General features: G+C 42.1%; 1 long non-coding RNA gene across 1 annotated transcript; it reads left to right on the forward strand.

Annotated features, from left to right (window-relative positions):
• The first annotated feature begins 2,504 nt into the window (after positions 1–2,504).
• LOC311593701 lies at positions 2,505–11,752 on the forward strand. The gene is made up of 5 exons (XR_014777806.1): positions 2,505–2,982; positions 3,482–3,596; positions 3,876–4,008; positions 4,090–4,177; positions 11,618–11,752. It is a non-coding gene; the product is annotated as an uncharacterized lncRNA (long non-coding RNA).
• The last annotated feature ends 13,841 nt before the right edge of the window (positions 11,753–25,593 follow it).

The raw sequence follows: 25,593 nt of genomic DNA on the forward strand, positions 1-25,593 counted from the left end.
TTTTCTCCTATTATGCTATTCTTACCTAGTTATCCCCCTCCCCCATCTCCTATTTGGTATCAGAATGTTACATTTACACTGATTTACACTGGATCTAACTCTTTTGAGTATTCCTCATGTCTCCCCATATTATCATGTTTCTGAGTGATCATTTAAGGTATTATATGAGAAATAAGCATTTTAAAAACTGCATTCTGTAAAATGATGCTTACACAAATGCACAGTGTGCTTAACAAGAGAGCCCTGGACAGCAATTAAAGATCAAAACAATGGCTTCATGCTGAAGAAGCCGTTTTATACCCTGAGGACGAAATTTAAAAGTGAGGTTTTGTAAATGGACATGGTGATTCTTTTTATTATCGATGCACATCTTCTCTATCTTCCCGACTGTATGTTAAATAGCCATGAGACTATTTTAGTGGCCACACAAATGGGATTCTGCCTGTGTCCTTGTTCTTGTCAAATTAAGACAATCAATGTCAGTCTCAATTTCTGGGAACTGGTCATCCTGCCAGTGGTTGATAGAGCAGGCCGAGCAACATGAAACTCTGTGAAGCTTCTGTCTTGTTAGATTCATTCATTCATTCATTCATTCATTCATTCACTTTACATCCCAGTCCTAGCTCCCTCTCTCCTCTCCTCCCAATCCCACCTTCTCTTCCTCTTCCCCCTCTCTCATCCCCTATTCTTGAGAGAAGGGGCTCCCCCTACCCAACCCAGATGCATCAGGACTGAGCACATCCTCTTCTCCTGTGGCCTGGCAGGGTAGCCCCACCAGGGGGAAGTGATCAAAAAGCAGGCAACAGAGTCCGTGTTAGAGACAACCCCTGTTCCTCATACTAGAGGATTTTTATAGCAACTCTCTATACTGATCTAGTTTATATTGGAAATCAAAGCACGCCCAAAAGAGACACAAAGATGCTATGGCTCCTGTTCTGTACCATTGTGTCTGCCATTCAAGCATTGTGATGTAAATATTTAAAACACTAATATTAATCCTGAAATTTGTAAGACTGCTTCAATGATTTTTGAGCCAAATTTGAAGCAAGCTTTAATTCAGTGGCAGTGAGGGTCGGGGTGGGGTGGGGGGAGACTCTGGTCAGATCCACCCCTCGGTTCTCAGGGAGTAGCTCTGAGTCACATGTTGTTGGGGGCATAAAAAGGCAAACCCCACAATTCATTGCATTTCCCACTAGGTCTAATCAGGAGCAAGCAAACGTCCTGACGTATTTCCTGTCTTTGTACCTCCCACCTACATGTGATCAAGCGCATCCAGTGTAGGTGGTTCAAACAAACTTTTTTTCGGAGAGTGAAAACATGTCTTGTTATTTTCCAAGAACTACAGCTCAGAGGATTCCACAAAGTTACCAAGGCCTTTGGGCAAGAGGAACTTACAGGTTAATGTTGGCTCTTACACTCCCTCTGGCTATGCCCCAGAAATGTTCTGATTGCGAACTCATCTACACTGATTCCCAGGGTTCTATGCTGATGATGTAATAATCTATGGCTCTTGCAACATTGTAAAAATACTTTTCAACAGACTGCAGTGTGCAACATCAGTGAGTAATTACCCTGTTACATTTCTCCTTTTTACCAGACCATGGCAAGTTTGGCCTCAGGTCGGCCAAGTCAGTGACTTGTTATGAGGTTTTCAGTCCTATATAAAATGATATGAACAGCTAGGAACTTAGAAATTTCTAGGTGTAAGGAGTTCTTATTGTACTGTCTCTTTCAAGCACCACGTAAAAGGCACCGTATCATTTCACTCCTGGTGAGACCTTACGTGCTAAGGTTCCATACTTTTCCAACCATTTTGTGCCGTTAATCATCTGGAAAGAATCTTGATGGGGACAGCTCTGCTTTGGTAAAAGGACAAATAAAATACTTGCAATCGTGAGCAATGAGGATGCTTTTTAAGACATGATTGACTGACCTGAGAGACTCTGTCTGTCCACAGTGCACAGCTTACTAAACAGCCCCTTCCCGTGCATGGAGAGCTCTTCCGTTCCTGGCACTGTTTGTCTTCCTTTTCATTCAGCTTCCATGGTCTTGACTTTGCTTCCTAACTTTGCCCTTTTCTGTAAACAGAAGACAGTTAGATAGCCCCTTTTCTAGTGTAGTTGGTGGTGGTTCCACTTTAAGTCAGTGAGAATGAATTTTAGTCATACTCAGTTGTCTGAGCAATCATCTCTTCCAGGCCCTTCATTGTATTTCTCACGGAAGGATGTGGGCTCACTAAAATGTCATCATTTGATGGCGTCCTGCAAGGTGGAAAGAAGATGGGAGGCCTCTGGAGTAGCTCTTCATCTTCTTAAATTACTTCATCTAATGAATGGGGAGACTGAAGGGGTGAAGAGGAAGAGAGAGGGAGAGAAAAAAGAGATGGGGAGGGGCGGAGATAGGCTCCCAGCAATTCATTAGTGGTTGCAGTAGATGTTTTGCAGTGCTAGGAATTCTAGAAAAGCTTATATTCTCTTTATTAACATGTTTTTCCAAGACTCTAACAGGCCAGACCATCTAGGCAGCCACACATCCTGGAATCTGGATAAACAGATCATGGAGATGCTTTTGTGAATATGTGGCTCTTGCCATATCCCGGAATACCAATGCATCCTGTATCACCTTGACCTCTGATGATAAGTTGCTGGAAAAAACAACAACAACAACAACACCATCTTCCTTACTAAAAGAGCTCTGCTCACACTTCTGCCAGAGACAGAGTCTACAATCTGTTCATGTGTTTGCCTCTCACTGGACACAGAAAGTCATAGGCCATTTCTTCTCTATTGGTGTCCTGAGCGCCCAGTAGAGTGTTTGGGATTCAGGAGACCTGGGAAAACATGGGCAAGCAAAGGAAAGCAGTGCAAAGTGAAACATTTACAAAATAATCATCCAATCGGTTCCTATGGGACACTAGACAGTATCACATCAGTACAATATCAGCAGCGGCACTTATGCTATTGGGCTAAAACAGAGAATTAGGTAAAACCTGTACCATTTATTAACAAGTTTTTAGAGTTAAGGCTCAAATTGGAGTAGGGCTTTTAAGGATCCCGCAAGCATTTTCAAACTGCTTTCCTTACTAGTGCTTTAATTCGCCCGAAGAAAGCGTGGTGGGCTTCATTATGTGGCACGTGCACTCATTACCCATCGGCCTGTTTGGGCTTTGTGTAACTCCAATCTACCCTTGTACTTAACTTTCAGCCTTTCTCCAGACACACAGTATCGTCTCCCCACACCGGTCTTTCCTCATTCCAGCCCTCTTCATCAGACCCCTCCCTCATCCTCCTCAGGGCTTCACAGTGAGGCCCCTCCCCCTTAGACTTCCCTCGCCTTCCCTCCATCCCAGACTGTCCCCTGAGGACTCTTAAGGGGCCTGCCTGCTCTTTGTCTCAGGTTTTTGGGTGGCGGTAGCTAGGCCACTGTTACAGCCTTATTTAGTTTACTTCTCTGTCCCCATGAATTTCTCCCTACGTATTAGCTCCCACAGGAAAAGGATCTCGCCAATGCTTCAGCATCACCCGGAAGTACCAAATAAAACACTAAGGGAACGAGAAGGCATACAGCAGTATGACTCAAGGATAAGCCAAGTAGAGGTGCATAACTTTATGTATTACTGGCTCCCTTATTGATACTTCACACATCATTTTTTCTCCTGCTTCATGATTTCAAAGCCTAACTTCCATCAAGATTCTTTTATGACCTGTTAGCATTTTAAACTACGTCTTTATCAAATGACATCCAGACTTGTCTGGACGCCACCTTCCCCTCCCGTTAGGAACCGTTTCTCACGTTCTGCCCTTAACATTGGTGTTTCTTTTGAAAGCATCTTTTGTACAACGGGAAGATGGGTCTTTAGCTTGTGACTTTCTCAGTTAGATATCTTGAGTCAACTTAAGCCACATGAAATATATAAGCGAAGGCTGTTCTGGAGACAATCTTCATCACGGAGACCATTTCCTGTAATGGTCACCGAAGACTGAGAGCCGAATAAGCCAAGAGCTCGGGGTGAGTTGAGAGTCTGAAGCAGCAATTTGCCAGGTGCAAAGGGAGGATGTGAAATTGCTGACATGGGTTTTTATTTTAAAGGCTTAAATTACAGAAGAAAAGGAAATAGTACCTGGGAGGTGGTTTTCAACTGAAGCTAAGATCAAAGCTCATCACTTTCAAGCATGGAGTAAGTTGAGCTGCCGGAATTACTCTAATTATAAGACAATTTTCTAATTCTTGACTGCTTTTTGTTGGCGTGTGCCCCTGTTTGTGGTTATATGAGCTGAAAAGTCTGTATCTGTGGAGGAAAGTATAATTTCACAGCTCCTTTCTAACTCAGTGACAAGGGTATTAGCACTGAGGCCCATCTGTGGGGCTGCAGTACTGTTTAGGACTGACTGGAAATGTCGGTGTCGTATTGAGACCCCATGTGCCCTGGTTCTATACCATGCCTGCTGTCTCTCAGGAAAGAACCATCTTGTGGCTGTTTAGTTCTCTGATTTAGAATTTTGGAAGAGTCACTGTTTAGATTTTAAATGATTCCTACCTACCTTTGGCAAGAAAACCTATATATCTGTGTTTTTCCATAGCATGACAAAAGGTAGACTCAGTCCCAGGTGTGGTACTGGGCCACTTCAAGCTCCAACTCTAGGGCTCTGTCTTTCCAAAATCACTCTGCAAGTTGAGGTATCTTTGTTCTTTTTTAAAATATTGTATTTATTTGTTTTATGTAGGAGTGCTCTGATCTGCATGTGTGCCTACGTTCCAGAAGAGGGCATCAGACTCCAGTATAGGTGGTTGTGAGCCATCATGTGGCTGCTGGGAATTGAACTCAGGACCTCTGGAAGAGCAGACACTGCTCTTATCCACTGAGCCATCTCTCTAGCCCAATTTTTGTTCTTTTAAAAAAAATGGTTCAGTATTATTTAATTTTAAGTTCTCTTGACATTTACAGACTTCTTTATTTAGACTTGGTATATACATGAGTCAGCGACATGAATGCCCTGACTTTCATGTACTTATCAAAATTCTGTCTTAAGGGATGAGACGTAGTGCACTGAAACTGCATTTGCCTGCGGTCTACAAGCCTGTAGAGCTAAGAATTGATATGCCCCACCCCACCCCGCCCCGCCCCGCCCCACCCCGCCCCGCCGCGCCCCGCCCCGCCTGAAAAACAAAGAGAAACTTGTTTAGAAGATTCAGTATCTAGATACTTTATGGACCTTAAATAAATGTATGCAAGTAGCTATGGTGTGTGATGGACACAGTCAGTGAACAAGCTGGTGAGAACACTTGGAACGCTTCATGGCACCGGAACTGCACTCTGTCCCAGTCACCTTTCATCCGCGATCTTAGGGAGATGTCAGTGGGCTACTGTTAGAACTCCTGTTCGTATTACAGATATGGGCCAGACAGAATTCAAAGCTCTCCACCATATTCTTCCAAATCAGACCGCACCTAACAGCATTTTTGTATAGATTGTTTCCCGAACCCCCTCCCTCTCTCTAATTCTCTCTCTCTCTCTCTCTCTCTCTCTCTCTCTCTCTCTCTCTCTCTCTCTCTCTCTCTCTCTCTCTGTGTGTGTGTGTGTGTGTGTGTGTGTGTGTGTACACTTGCCTATGCATGTGGGTATAGAACACAGAAACTGAAGTCAGATGTCTTTCACAGTCACTTTTCACTTTTTGAGACAGGGCCTCCACACTGAACGTGGAGCTTGCTATTCTGACTCGACGGGCTGACCAGTGAACAGCACATCTGCTCCAATCTGCCCTACCCCCAGCAGCCAGGGCTCCCACATCTGGATCTCTTAGAGGGGTGGCGGAGATCCGAACTCAGGCCCTTGCCCTTTTGCCACAGGCATTGTAGCCACGGAGACGCTTTCCTTGCCCCTAGATCATCGTCTCTGAGCGTAGCTCTTTTACCCTTCAAGGAATTTAGAATCATTAAAACTGATAATTCAGGAATACAGACAGCGTCCAACTTTTCAACTCCAGCACCAGGAACTCAGGTGAATAAACCAACAGTAGTCACAAAAAAGCCTGAGGTCAGAGTTGCAAGCCGTTGGATTTGTGAAGTGGTGGTCTTAATGGGAGGCAGGCTATCTACACTGTAAAGCAACTAGAACGCCGTGGAACTGTGCTCTGTTACCACAGTCAGGAGCCCTAACATTTGATTGCTCCAGTTCCTTTTTATCTGGTAGCAGGAAAGATAAATATTTCTGGGTCCTGAAATCCAAAGTTGAAAATCCCCTCTGTATGTTCTGACAGCTTATGGAAGCTGCAAATTTCCCAGCTGTAGCTGTCTTCATCTTTTATATACAGAGTTGTCTGGTTTCAACTCAGCGATGAGTGTCTCCTTAATCCCAGAGATCTGTTTTCACTTCTTCACTCCCTTGCACGGGAGAAGAAAAACAAGTTCACACTCCGAGAGTCTCTTGATTTCTTTGGATTCCGCAATGTGTCTCCGGCAGCATCCTAGCCGGAGCGGGGTCCTGGATGTCCCTTTCATGAGACAGATTTATGTGAACAATACCTTTACATGGAAATAGAGTTTACACGAATGGTATTTGTTCCTAGAGAATGCGGCAGGACAGATTTGGTCAAAAGACTGAGTGTTCCTTTAAAGGCCAACTGAGGAAGAAAGGCATTGTTCAGCACATTGTTTTTACACACACACACACACCCTCCCCTGGCCGCTTTCTCTCATGTGAAACGTCATTCTTAAGGGTGAGAAACTCACAGGCTAGAAATGTAAGGCCTTTTCCATATCAGGGAGATGATGTTGTCATGTGAAGTAAATTAGCTCTTACCAGCCTGTGCGGCCTTCCTGAGTATTCATTCCTGGGACTGTTTGCATTCTTTCCCAGTGAGCTACAGGGACAGACAACCAGAGTCTATTTATAGCAGCAAGAGGAGATATTCAACCTTTCAGCGCTGTCCTAAGAATTGAAACTGCGAGTGATTGGTTAGATTTTCTACGTGCCTCTTCCCAACAAGGGTCTGTTCCCTTTCGGGGGCAGAGGTGACCCCGTGGCAAGCCTGGGAGAACCTATCTCAGGAACGGCATGCGATACGGAAATAGAAGCAGCCAGATGGAAACTATACACGGTGAAGCGAAAAGGGTGGTCTTCCTCGAGGCGCTGCCGAACTCTGTGTCCCTGGAGGAAACAGAGCTGGAAGCACTCGGAGGATAATGGAAAAGTATGTGAGGAACCCTGAGTGCCCTTGAGTGCTGTCGCTCCGGCCACGACCACCCTGACTGACTTCAGAAAACCTCCTTGGGGCGTAGTAGAGTCTGAGCCCCACCTACTGCAGATCGACTATTCAAAGATGGAACAGGACAGGAGTTCATGCCTCATACAACCACAAGACCGCAAAGCCCACAACTTAAACTCTTTAGGAGGAGAAAAGAGTAAGACACAGGATGAAAACACCTTGTCTAACATCATAGACACTTAAACTCACACCGGAATAGTTTCTTCTGGCCTCCTGCCTGCATGGTGTTGGTGCAGTGGTACCAATCCGTTGAGTCTTACATCCTCTGGGTCAGGATTTCCTGAGGCAACTAGATGAACTGGGGCCTACGTGGTTTAGTGACCCGCTAGGCTAGTAGAATGAAGGGAAAGTTCAGTCAATTTAAAAGGAAGATAGTGCTGCGTGTACAATAGGCAAAGGTGCTGGTTCAGGCAGCATGGTGGACCAGGAGAGCCTTTCTTTCACAACATCGGCTCTAATTACTTTTACTAGTATGGAGAGGGTTTCCTTGAATTTTGTAAACCTTTGATAATATGTGACCTGGCCTGATTAGCTAGCAACTTAGCTTATTAGCTGAAATAAAATATGAGGGAGATACTTTTTTCCTTTCTGTAAAAATGTCTATTTACCTTAACATGTTGAGCTCTCCTGTAGAAGTTATGTCCACTGATGTGGACAGCAGTGCTTCTCAGTGGCTCTGGCTATAGCAGGCCTGAGATCTACATAAGAAGGCTGTTAGCCGCTGGGGTTATAACCGCCTGATATAAAGTTGAGGGCTCAGACTTATCTTCCTATTCTCACTCATCAAGTCTTTGACATAGCGAACCACGTCATACAGAAGAAGGGAAAATCCCCATCAAATGTGATTATCTTAGGTTTTTTAGGATAGATCCAACAAAATAATGTACGTAGGTGTGTTTTGATGAACTTCCAAATGTCACAGAATTAGGTATTTCTTTAGAGACTTAAATATGAATAAGCCAGGCATGGTGATACACACTTAAAATCTCAACAATGGGGGGCGGGTGTGGAAGCATTGAGTTCCAAATCTAACTGGACTGTGTAGTGAATACCAATTTAGTTGGGGCTACACAGAAGGACCTTGTCAGAAGCAAGTGAGAAAGCAGATCATTAAGTTGAGGACACTCAGTAGGGTTAAAACTGAGAGTGTCAAATGCGTATGGGGTAAAGGAACTCTAATGGCACTGCGTTGCTTAATGCATGATATCAGCTAGACACTGATTCCGCGAGATGTGTTGATTTGTTCGGGGATCCTCTCTACCCGATAAGAGGTGTAAAAATCATCACTTCCATTTTTTAAAAGTGAAAAGTAAGTCTTTTAAGAGACCTATGCAAATCTAAAATGTATATTTTTGACCTTTGGGTTCTATTACCTGAAATAACACTGATTTTTTTTTTTGTCATTGTGCCAACAAAACACTTTAACATGTGACTTTATATCTGCACTGGTCACATGCTAAGCTTATTAGGTTTGTGTGTGTGTGTGTGGTGTGTACATGTAGTATATGGTGTGAATGTATATATATATATGTGTGTTTGTATGTGTGTGTGTTGTGTGTGTGTATGTGTGTGTGTTGTGTGTGCGTGTGGTTTGTGGTGTGAGTGTGTGTATGTGTGTGGTATGTGTTGTGTGGTATGTGGTGTGTATGTATGTATGTGTGGGTGTGTGTATATGTGTAGGGTGTGTGGTGTGAGTGTGTGTGTTGTACTAATGGGTGCAGTTGTGTGAATGTGTGAAGGTCAAATTTCACCTTCACATGCCATTCCTAAGGCACCTTCTGTCTTTGGTTTGAGGCAGTGTTTCTCCTTGGCCTGAGCTTTGCTAGTGAACCCCAGGACTTGCCTGTCTCTGCCTCCCTTCTCAGCACCATCCCTGATACTATAAGCCATGCACCATGTCTGGTACTATAAGCCATGCACCATGTCTGGCAGTTTACACAGGTTCCGAGAGTCTTCGCTCAGGTCTTCCCTCCTGTGAGTCAGGCGGTTGCCCAGTCTCAGGACCTTTGTTTTTCATATGAAGACTCTCAGAAGACTTACATGATTCTCTAGTACAAAGAGGCTGTCAGTGAGTCACGTGAAAGGCTATTATCTTTGGTGATATTATCTTTGGTGCTGCTCTTAGGGCCTAGAGTTAGGAATCTGCTATGCCCTGCCTATAAATTACATAATTTGTCTTTCTAGACTGTATAGGTGATAGCTCTCTTCTGGCTCTGAACTTTTTTTGTTTCACTTAAAGAGCCTCCCTTTAAAGATTTAGCATTATTTATTAAAAATAAATATAGTTCAGATCACAAGGAAATTATACTATGCTGTGATTGGTTATAGAGATGACTGCACAACTCTGAAAATACAAAGAGAAATTTAGTGGAATTCATCTAGTGAATGAATTTGATGCTATCTGAATCAAATTAAAACTAAATAAAGTGTCAGGTGTGGTGGCTCTCGCCTGTGATCCCAGCACTTGGTGAAGCAGAGTCAGGTGGATCTCTGAATTTGAGGCCAGCCTGGTCTACAATGTGAGTTCAAGACAGCCAAGGCTACACAGAGAAACCCTGTCTCAAAACACCAAAAAACCAAAATCAAATCAAAACAAAAACGAAGTAAACAAACAAAATAAATAAATTAAAAAAACACCCAGTTAACCAACCAAATAAAAACCTAAAGCTTAAATATATTTTAAAATATAAAGCTTACATATATTTAAAAATATAAAGCTTATATATATTTTTAAAAACTTTCCATACTGGAAAGATGTGTATTAATTACTTTGTGTCCCTATGACTATAATATTTGATGACCTAAGTGAGGAATGTCTCCTTCTGGATCACAGTTGCAGAAGACTTTGGTCCATGGAAGAGACTGTTCGCATCAGGGAGGACCACAATGCACAGAGCTGCGCTGGGTTAGTCTGGCATGAGGCTCCTGGCTCTGCCTTTAGTGACCTGTTTCCTAAAGGTTCCACAGTGCCGTGGTTCAAATGAGACAGTCTCCATTGTCTCAGCATTCAGATTCTTAGCTCCAGCTTGGTGCTGGTATTGTTTGGGAAGTCCTAGGTGGTGTGGCCTTGTTGGAGAAACTGTCAGGAGATGTGGGCTTTGAAGTTTTAAAAGCCACTCATCATGGTCACTCTCTCTGCTCTCTGGTGTGGTTTGAGGTGTGAGCTCTCAGCTTGCTGCTCTAGTCACTGTTCCTGCCTGCTGCCACACTTTCCCAATCTAGTGGTGATAGCTTTCTATTGTTTTAAAATGATCTGTATTATTAGTATTATCAGTATGCCCGGCTAGCGATCAATTAAGACACAGACACTTGTTATATTTTAAAATAGCCTTAGTTAGCCTGGGGCAGGGCAGACAGTAATCCTCTCAACTACTTCCCATAGTGGGGCAGGTAGGCATAGAATCCCTGCCTCAATCCCATGCCATCTGTTTCCAATAACTTCTATCAAGCTACCTCCCATCCATAATCCCAAATACTTGTTAATGTTCTTCATCTGGGCAGGATTCTCCAGCCACGCTGGCCATGTGCTTCTCCTCCATTTAACCCATGGCAGCCTTCCTCTCTTCCCTTCAGGTCTCTCTCCTTCCTCCTTGAGGCAGTCGGTCTTTTTTCTTCTTCTTCTTCCCAGAATTCCTCTCTCTCTCCTAGCCCCACCTATCTCCTTTTCCCTGCCCAGGTGGGATGGCTTTTTATTAATCAAAAGGTGGGTCACAGAGACAGCAAGCAGTAATTAGCATCAAAATACATTACCCCCCCCCCAACAGCCTTCTCTCTCAGGAACCACAAGCCCAAGAGCTCTATCGTCCCATAGGTTGTCTCAGCCACGTGTTTTACCACAGCAATTAAAACGTGACCAACATACAGTCTTCTAAAATAGTGCCACGGATTGGGGACCAGATATTCAGAACATAACCCCGTGGGGACATTCCAGTTACTTATAGACATAACTGCGCTTACACGACTGAGAGCTCGCCTCTAAGGGAACCATCTTCTATTCAGACATTTCACAGAAAAGAAGCAGCAACAGATGGGTAGTAAAGTGACTGAAGGAAATTATTTATTAGGCTATCGGTTCCATTCGACATGAAGTACCCTGATCCCTGTTGGGATAAGGTACCAAGGTGCACACCAGTCATTCAAGGTGCCTCACCCTCGAAGTCAGAAGTCAGAGGCAGGGGACAGAGGCTTTCAAGGCCGCCTTGAGTTACTTGACAAGACCCCCATCTCCAAACCAAACCCAGAAAATGAAACAAAACATTCTGGAGAGGCTTATCATCAGTGAAGGGAGCTCTGGTGGTGTGGCTTTGCAATAGCACGTCTGCTCATCTCTCCACTATGTTTGTCCCTTCCAGGCACCTGTAATGTGTGGCTGAGAGCACGGAACCCATTCAATGCATTCGATGGGACTCACACTGAAGAAGCTGGGACAGTTCTTCTGACTCAACATCCTCCAACTTTCCTTCTCGCCATCTTTCTCCTCCTTTTACTCACACGGATGCCAAGTCTACAGGGATAAATCATTTTTCTCTGGTCCCCTGGTCTCAGATAGTGGAATCTGGATGCATAGGAAGCCAATAAATAGCACCATGACAAAAAGATACTCTTTTATCATCTGAAACAGCACAATAAATCTGTACGATGAAGATTATTTCTTAAAGGTACCCCTTTACTTTGCGACACCTTACTTTAACACAATAGTGACTTAACGTTTTCTTAGACCACAGTTTGCTAGAATAAAATCCAAATGAATTAAGAAAGCCTAGCAACTTTTGCAAAACAAATATTCACTTCTGAGCAAGGATGCTGTTTGCTAGGATTAACGCCATGTGCGATTTGTTGCCAGGGGCCCTATCACCCTTCAGAGAGGCCCTTCCTATTCACCCAGAAGCAGCCCTGCTTTGATGAGGGACAGCATTTCTACCAGGAAGATGACCTACGTTTTCAAGAGAGGACAGTATTATGTAGATGCCAAATGCATAGCACTCACTGAGAATTCTGCATACATTTCTCCTTTAGGACAGGAAACTTCTGCTTAGTCTGTGGCTTAGTGTCTAACACGATCCAGCTTCCCCTGCAGAGGCTGACAGTGCTGCGTTTTCCCCACACTGACGATTTTCTCGGGACGTCTGAACAGTCTCTGCAGGCTCCTGCTGCCAGCAGATGGAGTCTTATCAGAGCCAAATGATGCAGAGATGGAGATTCTGTAAATGCCGGGGAGTGTGGAGTAACTTACTCCTTTATAAATGCCTGCAAGGTACAAGGCTGTGAAAATCCTCCCATCACCTCTAGGGACCTCTCTGTAGGGCGTTTTCCCCTCCCGGGACACTGCTGCTTTATTTCTCAAAAGCCTTTTACAATACAAATTTCATTTCAAGTTAAAGGCTGATTTTATCCATTTCTAGTCAGCTAAATGAATAGATGTGACTAACAAAATTAGCAAACAGGTATTATTTGAAAAGCTGGTCTTTTTCAGAATGAACTGAGTGTAGTTGGGTAAAGCACAGACACACCCTCATCTCAGAGAGAACGTCAGATGCACGCTGTGAACTCATGTATCATGTAAGAAAACTTTCAGACTATGTGAGCATGAAGATGTGTTTCTATGTGAAAAGTCACACATACATACACCTGCAAAAAAAAAAAAAACCCTACACGTTGGGTATGGATCTTGAATGTGGTGGTTTGTAGAAAAAAGACTTTATGAACCTGGTGGAGCTTCTGCTTGGGTAGATTTTTCTCCAGCCTGGATAGATTTGAAGTGGTTTTCCAGTCAGAATAGTGACAAGATGACAAGAGTAAGTAGGAAGTCTCCCTGCTTAGACTAATGATAAGAATACCAGATTAATACAGGGTAGTTCTTTAGTTTTTACATAAGATCTGCAGTTACACATAACAAAAGTATAGCTAGACTTTGCAGAGCATACGTTCTTTATTCCCCAGCGTTACGTGCTAGTGAGAATGTCGGATGGTTCGTAGCCCCTAGACCTGTGGTCATATCAGAAACAAAAAGCAATGGCTTCAAGGAAATGAGGGTCAGTAAGTAAGTGTGAAATAAATGACTAAGAAGAGTCATAGGATCCACACTCAGAGCAATTTCTCCTCTTCAAGGTGGGGTTAGTTAGAGGAGAAAGTGACCTCAAAGGAACCCAGTATCTCACACGCCATGGGCATTCTAACCTGTTTATAAGTAGCCAAATAACCTATAAGTCACTAATCATGAAGGGAAAGAGAAATAATTTATGGTTAGTCTAACTCATATCTGCTTTGGCCCTTTCCCTGTGTGTTTCACTTAAGCCAATTTAAGCTCTGAGCACTTCGGTTGTTCAAACGTGTGCTCTTTCCACAGGCACTGAGGATAGTTCTGCAGTGTTGGCACTGAACGTAAGCGCTTGTTATGTGTACAGTTGGGGGCGCTGGTGATGGGCTCAGTGTCTCCTGCCTGTTCTACCACTAAATTCAACTCTGATCCCTGGAGGGTCGGCTTTCTCTGGGATGCTTTTTGTTGTTATTGCCAATATGGACAATGTTCTTCCAATTCAGACATGTCTTTCTAAATGTAGCCATTGGAGGACAGAGATAGACAGATCCTGAGGTCCTGATGCCAGACAGCTCAGCTACCTGCGCGCGCGCATGCGCGCGCGCATGCGCACATGCACACAAATAAATGAGTAAATAATCTTTAAAAATCTGATTTTCATGAATCCCAGAAGTTAAAAGCCACTCTTTTGAGTTCATCAAATATATGATCTATATCTATGTATCTATCTATAGCTCTGTACTAATGTTGATCACATTTCAGTAATTCTCCTCACTTCATTTTATAGCATATATTGCACTTTTATTACATATGTATACAAATGCACATAAAGTTTGAAAGTAACAAAAATGAAATAAGCCCACTTGTGTATACATACACCATATACACACACACACACACATAGACACACACACATATGTATATATGTTAGTTCTATGTACAGTAGCTAGGCATTTGCTAGGTCATATTTTTCTTGCTTCTGTCATTACACACAATATAGTTTCACGTCTACATACATAAGTTAGTCGCTTGCTGTCCCTGCCTATACCTAGGATATCCAAGGTTGCTTCCTGCATCAGAGCTTCTGACAACGATGCCTAGTCTCGCACTTGCCTTTCACATCCTTGTGGGAAAGATTCCCAGTTGTGAAGTCAACAAGAGAGTTACACTACATAGAGGCAGACACTGCTTATTATAGGATGTGCTTCAGCGTCCTGAGAAAACTCAGCTTGGAGGAGAAGAATCAAGTCAGAGGAAGCAGTTAGTCCTCTGTTCTCACTCAGGGCCGAGGCTCTACTGCCCTTTGTTAGAGTAGAAATTAATGTTATTACCATAACAGCTGGAAACAAGTTCAGAACACAATTAGATTCATCTAGGCCTTCATACTGCTACGGCCCCTTAATACAGTTCCTGTGTTGTGGTGGCCCCTGACTTCATAACTATAATTTTGCTACTGTTATGAATCCTAATGTAAATATCTGATATGCAGGGTATTTGATATGTGACCTCTTTGGGGGTCGAGACTCACAGGTTGAAAACCACTGTTCTAGAAGGTAAAATGGACAAAGGATGAGAAACCTAGGATAATAACTTCCCTTGGGTACTATTTAAACATCTACAATATATAGATGCACATTTATTTACTTCAATCAGATTTTTAAAATTCCTACACAAGGGAAGCAATGTTTTTTAGTTATCTTCTTAGTAAAAAGCAAAGGCTTCATTCATCCAGAGAGAGTGACAGTGCCTTTAAGCTAAAGTTCCAGCCAGGTGAGGTGGCTCACACCTGTAATCCCAGTGTCCCGTTAGCTCAGGTAAAAGGGTTGGTGTAAAGCTCAAGGCTAGCCCAGACTCCATAGTGGAAACCCATCTCAGAAAGCCAAAAGCAGGGAGAAAAATAGCAGTTGAAGAGACAGTCGACTCCAAAGCCTGGAGGGGATGGGAACGACCTGACCTAGAAACCAACCCAGCAAAAATGACAAAGAAATGGCCTCACAGCCTCAGGCTGGACTGTGCTTCAAATCAACAGAATCATTACAAGTAGGGTAGCTATACAAAAGTCTGAACATGAAGTTCTTGAGAGTCAATCTCAGTTTTGTTAAATTAATTTAGTAACCTCCTCTGTTTTCCCTTGCTTCTGCTTTGTACTCATGGCTCCTTTCCCTCCTAATTTACCTTCTGGCCTGATGTTATTTTTACCTTTTCTGGGTAAGAGGTTCAGAAGCAGTTTCATGAATAATGAATAAAAGCCTAAAAATCATTTGTTCTCTGACCATCTGTATGGTGCTGCATGCCACCCACCCGGCTCTCTCCATCATGCCCAGCATTGCTTGTTCATGAAGACATGGTGGCCATTTTCCCCAAGCCTTACTGGCTTCCTGGTTCTCACTTTTGCATTGTACCATTTAAAGTGATTACAGGAAAGCACAGATTTCCATATTGATTCTATTGATCTTATTCAGGCCAGTTCTCAGGCCTCTTACTCATCATGTATAATCTACCCAACAAATTAGAACTGCACCTTAGCCCACATCTAGTATAAATATGCCACAATTGTGAGCGTAGAGCTGCAGTTGACTAGCTGATTCAGTGTTATTTTCCTAGCATTTTTAATTATGCATCTATCGATTTCTATTTTTAAACCTTTATTTTGCAGTTTAGAGGCACCATTTTTCTTCATGTTTTTAACAATTTTTGTAAACCTTAATCTCAGAACTCATTGGCACTGTTCTCTAATGGCTGATGGGTTAAAAGTACCCTAATAGAAGGATGCATTTTAAAACACCCTAAAACCACAGATATTTAAATTGAATTGCCTTTCCAGTAAATGCAGCATTTTTCCAGTTTTCTTTTTAAATTATTATTTAATTAATTTATTCAGATTACATCTCAATTGCTATCCCCTCACTTGTATCCTCCTGTTCCTCCTTCCCTCCCTCTTTCACCCTATTCCCCTCCCCCAGGTGTGAGACAGAAAGGGACCTCCTCCAGTACTATATGGTCACAGCCAATAAAGTCTCATCCTGGTAGCCTGCTTACCCTTTCTCTGAGTGATACCAAGCCTCCCCACCAAGGAGAAGTGGTCAAATATGGTGTACCAGAGCTCATGTCAGAGTCAGTCCCCACTCTCCACACAACTGTGGAGAATGTCCTGTCCATTGGCTAGATCTGAGCAGGGGTTCAATGTATACTGCATGTATTGTCCTTGATTGGTACAGTAGTTTGAGTAGACCCCCATGGGTCCAGATCCACCCATCATAATGTTCTTCTTCTAGGTTTCTAGGACCCTCTGGATCCTTCTATTTTCCCATCTCTCATAGAGTCCCAATAGGAAGTCCTCACATCTATCCTAATATCCTGGTAAGTGAAGACTTTCATGGGACATCCCTTTGGGCTAGTGTCCAATTATAAGTGAGTATATACCATGTGAGTCTTTCTGGGTCTGGGTTAACTCACTCAGGATGATCATTTCTAGTTCCATCCCTTTGCCCGCAAATTTCAGGATTCCCTTGTTTTAATAGCTGAGTAATATTCCATAGTGTAAATGTACCACAGTTTCTTTATCTATTCTTCAACTGAGGGATATTTATATTCTGGCTATTACGAATGAGGCTGCTATGAACATGGCTGAGCATATGTCCTTGTTGTGTGGTGGAGCATCTTCTGGGTATATTCCAAGGAGTGAAATAGGTGGGTCTTGAGGTATCCCTATTCCCAGTTTTCTGAGAAGGCACCAGATTGATTTCCAAAGGGGTTGTACAAATTTGCACTCCCACCAACAATGAAGGAGTCTTCCCCTTTCTCCACATCCTTGCCAGCATGTGCTTTCTCTTGAGTGTTTTATCTTAGCCATTCTGATGGGTATAAGATAGACTCTCAGAGTCATTTTGATTTGTATTTCTCTGATGACTAAGGATGTTGAGCATTTCTTTAAGTGTTTCTCACCAATTCGATATTCCTCTGTTGAGAATTCTCTGTTTAACTCTGAGCCCCATTTCTTAATTGGTTTATTTGGTTTGGTGGTGTTTAATTTCTTGAGCTCTGTATATATTTTGGATATTAGACCTTTGTAAGGTGTAGGCTTGGTGAAGATCTTTTCTCAGTCTGTAGGCTGTCGCTTTGTTCTGCTGACAGTGTCCTCTGCCCTACAGAAGCTCCTCAGCCTCATGCGGTCCCATTTATTAATTGTTGACCTTAAGGTCTGGGCTGTTGGAGTTCTGTTCAGGAAGTTGTCTCCTGTGCCAATCAGTTCCAGGCACTTCCTCACTTTTTCTTCTAAATGATTTAGTATCTCTGGTTTCATGTTGAAGTCTTTAATCCATCTGGACTTGAGTTTTGTGCATAGTGATAAATATGGATCTACTTGCATTTTTCTACATGTAGACATCCAGTTAGATGTCTTCATCATTTGTTGAAGATGCTATCCTTTTTCCATGGAATAGATTTGGCTTCTGTGTCAAAAATCAAGTGTCTATATGTGTGTGGATTTATTTCTGGGTCTTTGATTTGATTCTAATGATCAACCAGCCTATTGCTATGCCAGTACCATGCTGTTTTAACTACTGTTGCTCTATAATACAGCTTGAGGTCAGGTATGGAGATTCCTCTGGGTTTTTGTTTTTCATAAGAAGTTGAGAATTGATCTTTCAATGTCTTTTTAAAATTGTGTAGATATTTTGATAGGGATTGCATTGAGTCAGTAAATTGCTTTTGGTAAGATGGCATTTTTACTGTGTTAATTCTGATCCACAAACAAGAGAAATTTTTCCATCTTCTGATGTCATGTTTAATCTCCTTCAGAGATTTGAAGTGTTTTTTTTTCAAACAAGTCTTTTACTTGGTTGGTTAGAGTTACTTCTAGATATTTCATGTTGCTTGTGGCTATCTTGAAGGGTGTGCTTTCCCTAATTTCTTCCTCTGCATGATTGGTATTTGTATATAGGAAGGCTACTGACTTTTTTGAGTTAATTTTGTATTCAGCCATTTTGCTTAAGGTGTTTATTTTCTCTAGGAGTTCTCTGGTGGAATTTTGGGGGTCACTTATGTACACTATCATATCATGTGCAAATATGGATAATTTGACTTCCTCCTTTCCCATTTGGATCCCTTTGATCTCCTTTTGTTGTCTTCTTGCTCTTGCTAGAACTTCAAGAACTATATTGAAGAGATATGGAGAATGTGGGCAGCCTTGCCTGGTTCCCAATTTTAGAGGAATTTCCTTGAGTATCTCTCCATTTAATTTGATGTTGGCTATTGGCTTGCTGTGTATAGCCTTTATCATGTTTAGGTATGTGTCTTGTATCCCTGATCGCTCCAAAACTTTAAACATGAGTGGGTGTTGGATTTTGTCAAATCCTTTTTCTGCCTCTAAGGAGATGATCATGTGTTTTTTTTCTTTCAGTTTGTTTATATGGTAGATTCTATTGATGGATTTCTGTATATTAAACCGTCCCTGCATGTCTGGAATGAAGCCTATCTGGTCATGGTGAATGATATCTTTGATGTGTTCTTGTATTTGGTGTGTAAGTATCTTATTGAGTATTTTTGCATCAATGTTTATAATAGAAATTGGGCTGAAATTCTCTTTCTTTGATGGGTCTTTGTGAGGTTTGGGTATCAAAGTGACTATGGCCTTATAGAATTAATTTGGTAATGTTCCATGCATTTCTATCTTTTGGAGTAGCTTGAAGAGTATCAGTACTAGCTCTTCTTTGAAGGTCTGGTAGAATTCTGCACTGAAACCATCTGGCTCTGGGATTTTTTTGCTTGGGAGACTTTTAATGACTGATTCTATTTCTGTAGGAGAAATAGGAATGTTTAATTTGTTTATCTGATCTTCATTCAATTTTGGCAAGTGAACTTGATCAAGAAAATTGTCCATTTCCCTTAGATTTTCAAAATTTGTGGCATATATGCCTTTGAAGTACGATCATATGATTCTTTGTATTTCTTTAGTGTCTGTTGTTTTGTCTCCCTTTTCATTTCTGATTTTGTTGATTTGGATAGTGTCTCTCTGCCTTTTAGTTAGTTTGGCTAACAGTTTGTTTATCTTGTTGATTTTCCTAAAGAGTGAGATTCTGGTTTTGTTGATTCTGTGAACTGTTCTCTTTGTTTCTAATTTATTGATTTCATCCCTGAGTTTGATTATTTCCAGATGTGTACTTCTCTTGGGTATTTCTGCTTCTTCTTCTTTTTTTAGAGCTTCCAAATAAGTCTTTAAGTTGCTTATATGGAATGTTCCCATTTTCTTTATGAAGGCACTTCTGAATTTTCTTCTTAGTACTGCTTTCAGTGTGTCCCACAAATTTGGGTATTTTGTTCCTTCATTTTCATTGAATTTCAGGAAGTCCTTGATTTCTTTCTTTATTTCTTCTCTGACCCATGTGTTATTAAGTAGAAAGTTGTTTAGTTTCCATGTGTGTATAAGTCCTTTGTTATTTCTGTTGTTGAAGTCTAGCTTTATACCATGGTGATCTAATAGGATACAAGATATTGTGTCAATATTCTTGTGTCTGCTGAGGCTTCTTTGTGACCTTCTATATGATCAATTTTGGTGCTGAGAAGAAGGTATAATCCTTTGTGTTTGGGTGAAAAGTTCTGTAGATATCTGTTAGATCCATTTGATACATGAAATTGGTTAATGTTATTTTTTTCTCCATTTAGTTTCTGTTTCAATGGCCTATCCTTTGGTGGAAGTGGGGTGTTGAAGTCTTCCACTATTAGTGTGTGTGGATCGATGTATGGTTTAAGTTTTGTTAATAGTTCTTTTACAAATGTGGGTGTCCTTGTATTGGGGGCATAGATGTTCAGAATTGTGATGTCTTTTTGGTTGAATTTACCTTTGATGAGTATGAAGAGTCCTTCCTCATATGTTTTGATTAATTCTGGTTGAAAGTCTATTTCATTAGATATTAAAATGGCAACACTAGCTTGCTTCTTGTGTCCACTTGCTTGGAATACCTTTTTCCAGCCTCTTACCTTGAGATAATGTCTATCCTTGTGGTTGAGATGTGTTTCTTGAATGCAAAAGAATGTTGGGTCTTGTTTATGCATCCATTCAGTTAGTCTGTCTCGTTTTATTGGAGAATTGAGAACATTAATGTTGAAAGATATTAATGAACAGTGACTGTTAAGTTCCTTGATTTTTACATTGGCTGCAGTAGAGTGTTTGTATAGTTATGTTTTGCAGTAGTGAAATTATCTATTTCCTGTGTTATTTTGGTTGTAGTTTGTCACTTTGGGGTGGAATTTTCCTTGTAGTAATTTCTGTAGGTCTGGATTTGTGGATAGGTACTATTTGAATTTGTTTTTGTCATGGAATATCTTATTTTCTTCATCAATAGTTATTGAAAGTTTTACTGGGTATAGTATTCTAGCCTGGCATTTGTTGTCTGTTAGGGTTTGCAGGACCATTGCCTAGGCCCTTCTGGTTTTTATGGTGTCTGCAGAGAAGTCAGGTGTAATTCCAAAAGGTTTGCCATTATATGTTACTTGGCCTTTTTCCCTTCCCACTTTTAATATTTTTTCTTTGTTCTGTACATTTTGTGTTTTGATTATTATGTTTTGGGAAGATTTTCTTTTCTGGTCTATTCTATTTGGTGGTATGTAAGCCTCTTGTATGTTAATATGCATCTCCTTTAAATTGGGGAAATTTTCTTGTATGATTTTATTGAAAATATTTTCTGGGCCTTGGAGTAGGGCATCTCCTCTTTCTTCAATGTCTATTAATCTCAGGTTTCATTTTTTCATGGTGTCCTTGATTTCTTGGATGTTTTAATGTCAGAAAAATTTCAGATTTAGCATTTTTTGATGGTTGCTTCCTGTTCTCTGATTGTATCTTCTAGTCCTGAGATTCATTCCTCCATCTCTTGAATTCTGTTAAAGAAGCTCACCTCTGTATTGCTTGCTTTCCTCTCTAAGTTCTCTCCTTCCTGTCCTTCTTCTGTCTGTGCTTTTATAATTGTTTCCATTTTCAGCTTCAGATTTTTAACTGTTTTATTGATTTCCTTCATCTGAGTGTTTGTATTTTCCTGAATTTATTTCAGTGCCTCTCCATAGGCCTCTTTAATGTCTTCAACCTGCTTGGTGGCATCTTCCTGCAATTTGTTTACAGATTTTATTCATTTCCTCCATTATCATCTTCCTTAAAAAGGATTTGAGGTCATTTTCTTGTTGCAATTGTGTCTAAGTTCTCTGGGTTGATTTCTCTGGGATAGGTGGGATCTGGAGATGCCATATTGTTTTGGTTTTGTTGTTTGTGTTTTTATGCTGTCCTTAAGTCATCTTGCTGTCTCTGATGTTGAGAGGTAGCTTCTGGTGTCCTTCACTGGCCGTTGAGAGCAGTTTGTTGGTGAGTGACTAGAGGTTGAGGGCCTTTGCCTGTGGGCATCAGGGAACTCTTCTCTTGAACAGGCAGGTGACCTGGTTTTAGCTCCAGGGGACTTTGCTCCACATCCTGGCCTCCCCACTGGATCAGAAGAGGTAAGCGCTGGTGCTCTGCAGCCCCAGGATCAATTCAAGGTAGTGTAGGTAGAGCTGGTAATGGTTATCCTGTTTTTGGCTGGGCTTTGAATACCCTGCCCTCAAGTCTTGGGGCTTTGGGTCCTAGGCTCAGATCACCCTAGAGTGCCTGAACCCCTGATGGCTTCTAGCAGTTGTTTAGGTTTCTGCTTGAACCATGCAGGCAGTGGACCCCAGGTCCCACCTGCCAGTGAGAGAGCAGAGACTGCCTTCTGGTTGTTGTTGGTTGGCTAAATTTCTTTCCTATCCCCTCAGGCAGGTTCAGCCTCTCCCCAGAGCGTGAGAGACCCTGCTGGGCTATGGGGAGTGGCTAGGCCGGGTCAGTTCCACCCAAATGTGCAGGGACAGTTCACTGGTACAGGTTGCTAGGTTTCTGCCTAGTCTCATTCAGATGGCACAACTGTGATGGCTCAGTCCTGTCTGATTGTGCACATGGGAACTACAGAGCAGCTGTGGTTGGATAATATGTCCATAGCCATCTGGGCCCCAGTGTGGCACCTGGGGCTTTCTGTGGACTGGCGCGGCCAGGTAGGTGGGGGTCTGAGGTCTGATCCACCCGTTTTTCCTGAGATTTCTCCAGGCCGGATGTTCCGGGGCTTCACTGCCCAGAGTTCAGTCCCATATACCGAGTTTGTGCTATAGATCACGGCTGCCGTTTGCATGCAAGTTTGGGTCCAGACTGTGGGGACTGGGCTCTCATCCTCCATGGGCTATTGGATGACCCAAGGCCAGAACTGCCTGTGGTCTGCACTTTGGGGACCCTTCTCACCTAGGGTTCTCCAGGTCTTGCGGTCTATAGCTCTCAGTTAGATCCCTAGACTCCGTCCTGCAAATCAGATACGGTGAGTGTTCGGCGCCACCATCTTGGAAACCCAAATGCAGGATTTTTGTGTCTGTCACCACCTGTTTTCCTACATCTTCTATCTCTACTGTAATTCCTTAATATTGGGTGAAAAAATCCATACTTCTTCATAGATCATTGCCTTATTTTCACATTTGATATTTCAAGGTTCACATTAAGAGCATCATCTTCAAAGGCAATGGATATAGTTTATTGTCCACTGGTCTCTTTCTATCAGGTCACTCCTTCTAAATGCCAGGGCCCAGCATTTAGTTTCCAAAGTATTTCTCTGGATAACGATGCTCCAACCCCTGCAGTGCACTCTGGAAAATGACACACCCTGTGTCTACTTTGAAAATAAATAATAATACTAATAAAAAGAAAGCCAAACAACTCTTTCCTAAAACAGGGGCACCTTCAGTTCACGGAGTGGGGAATTGGTCACATCCTTCATGGTTGGCAAGACTTTTGGTAAAGTCTAAAACTGTTCTTTGGTTAGGTGGAAAATGTCTTCCATGTACATTCTTGATGAGCTGAAAGGGACAAAGAATCATGGTCTTCTTTCGTGGTCCTGTCTCATGAGTCCTCTTGTCAACTAGATGCAAATCTCCTGCACATTTTCTTGAGCATAAGAAAGAAAAAGCAGGCAGTATAGCCATTCTGCAAGGAGAGACGTGTTCTGCTGACCCTGGCCCACAGAAAACTAAACGCATCTTTCTCATACATTATAAAAAATAATTCCAGAACGGATCAAGAAGGCACAAAGAAAATATCAACAAAAGGTTTATTTACCATTTTTATCTAATAATACACTGAAGGGGAAGATGGGGTACCCTTTCTCATGCACAATGCCTTTTGGAAAAAAGATTTCTGCTTGACCCCTTCATGGTCCTTCATCTGGGACTGCCTACAAAGTCAGGTCCTTCTTACTTTGAAAATATGAGCATAATATTACAGTGCAAAGCTCTGGTCACAGTGTCTACTTTCAGAGGATGGCACTGAATTCCCAGTGGTAGGAATGCTCTGGAATGCTGGAAAGGGAGCAAAAAACAGTGTCCTCCCCACACATTTAGAAAAATAAAGGTTCAGAGAACATGGCGTACTGCTTATTAAAGGCTTTGCAAAACACCACACCTCAGTAAACATTCCTGAGAAGCTAAGGAAACACTGGCTCACTGCTGCACCTCAATGTCTCGAGCTCTGGTTTTAGTGAAAGGGACAATAGCTCACAGTCAATGCCAGCACCGAAGGAGAGAGCCCAGGCCACACTGGCGACTCTTTAAACAAGCCCAGAGTCCCATTTCAAGCCCTTGGTGTGGCTCTGTCATCCTAAGTGATGTTTGGGGCCTGGTGGTGACTTTGGAGGGTAAACAAGTCTCTTCCTGAAGTTGACACTTAGGAACTTCCTTTTTCTTCACCCCACCAAGCACCGTTCCTGATTGGTCCATCCTGGTTCACCGTGCATGTGCCCCCCTAAGCCCAGCTGCCCCTTAGGCCAGTTCATTTCCTGTCCCCCTTATTAGGTTTGAAGAAGCTGATGCTGCCGCTCGAAGTGACTAGGAGACCAGGGGAAATTCAGGATTCGGCATGTGATAGAGTAGCTTGCATACTGCCATGCCCTACGTCCAAGCAAAGCAGGGACATATACAGGTTACACCTTACTATCTGAGGAGAGGCACCATATGAGCCCCTGTGACAGAATACTCCTTTACTAAGACTAAAGGGCTCTTCTATATGTGATGCTTGTATACTCCACTGGCTTGTCTTTCTGTTAGAAAGTCTTTTTACTGATATTTTCACAATAAGTCCTGGTAGCCAGCATATGAACCCTTGTTCTATTTGCTTTCCTCCTTTCCCAAATGATTTTTAAAACGAGCTATACTTTTGATTCCCATATGAAATTCAGTGTCATTATCTAGATCTATGTGGACCTCTTTGATTTTCTGTATTTCCAGAATTTATAGCCTGTGAGAACAATTCAGTGGCTTACTATTGTCAGAAGATAAAGTTCAAAATTTAAAAAAGGTTTTTAAAGATGTATGCCCCCAACCCCGTGTCTGTGTGAGAGAGACAGAGACACAGAGAGAGACCCTGCATGCATATGTACCAAGGATATCAGATCCCCTGAGACTGGAGTTACACGTGGTTGTGAGTTCTAGGAACCAAACCTGTGTCCTTTGCAAAAGCTGTAAGTGCTCTTAACTGCTGAGCCATCTTTAAAATTTGTATCAGAGTCTGACCACTTATTTTACTTCTATGAACACTATAGAGATAGATGTTTGTGTGTTTCCTGGATGCTCAGATGTTGCTTTTACAATACGCTGATGTACACCTTGTGAACATTTAAAAAACTGTACTTTCCATATTTTCTGGTCTACAAGCTAAATTTGTTTTTCACCAAAAGCAATGTTATTTGTTTCCCTTAACGGATCTCATTGCCTAAAACCCCTCCTGTCCCAGTGTCCATCCTGTTGTCATCAAGTAGCTGTTGTTGTACACTCATTGCTATGGCTGTCCACCCTCTTCCTGGGATGCTCTTCTCATTCTCTTTTAAGTTGGCCAACTTCTGGCACTGTGAAAATATATAATTACATATAAAATATGCAATTGAGTTCTTCTTTCCTTCTGGAATCTTCTAAGTCTCTACTCTTAGGATCACCTCCCTGCCCCTCGTCTCCACCTTGGAGTTGGCCTCACTCTGTCAAGGCTTTCTTTTTTTTTTTTTTTTCCATGTCTGCTTCATCTTGTGTGTCCTTTTCAGATCATGTTGCATGATGTCTCATTATTGCAACGTCTTCCAATCACTCGACATTGACAGCATCCTTCATGCTAAATGACTCTTTCCCAGAGCAGATGCTGACCACTTGAAGGCCTGTTTGTCTATTTGTGACAGCTGTTTCCAAGTTTGCTCTACAACAATGGAATTTTAT

Source organism: Acomys minous (assembly GCF_964271855.1).
Source record: "Acomys minous genome assembly, chromosome: 3".
Classification (NCBI taxonomy): domain Eukaryota; kingdom Metazoa; phylum Chordata; class Mammalia; order Rodentia; family Muridae; genus Acomys; species Acomys minous.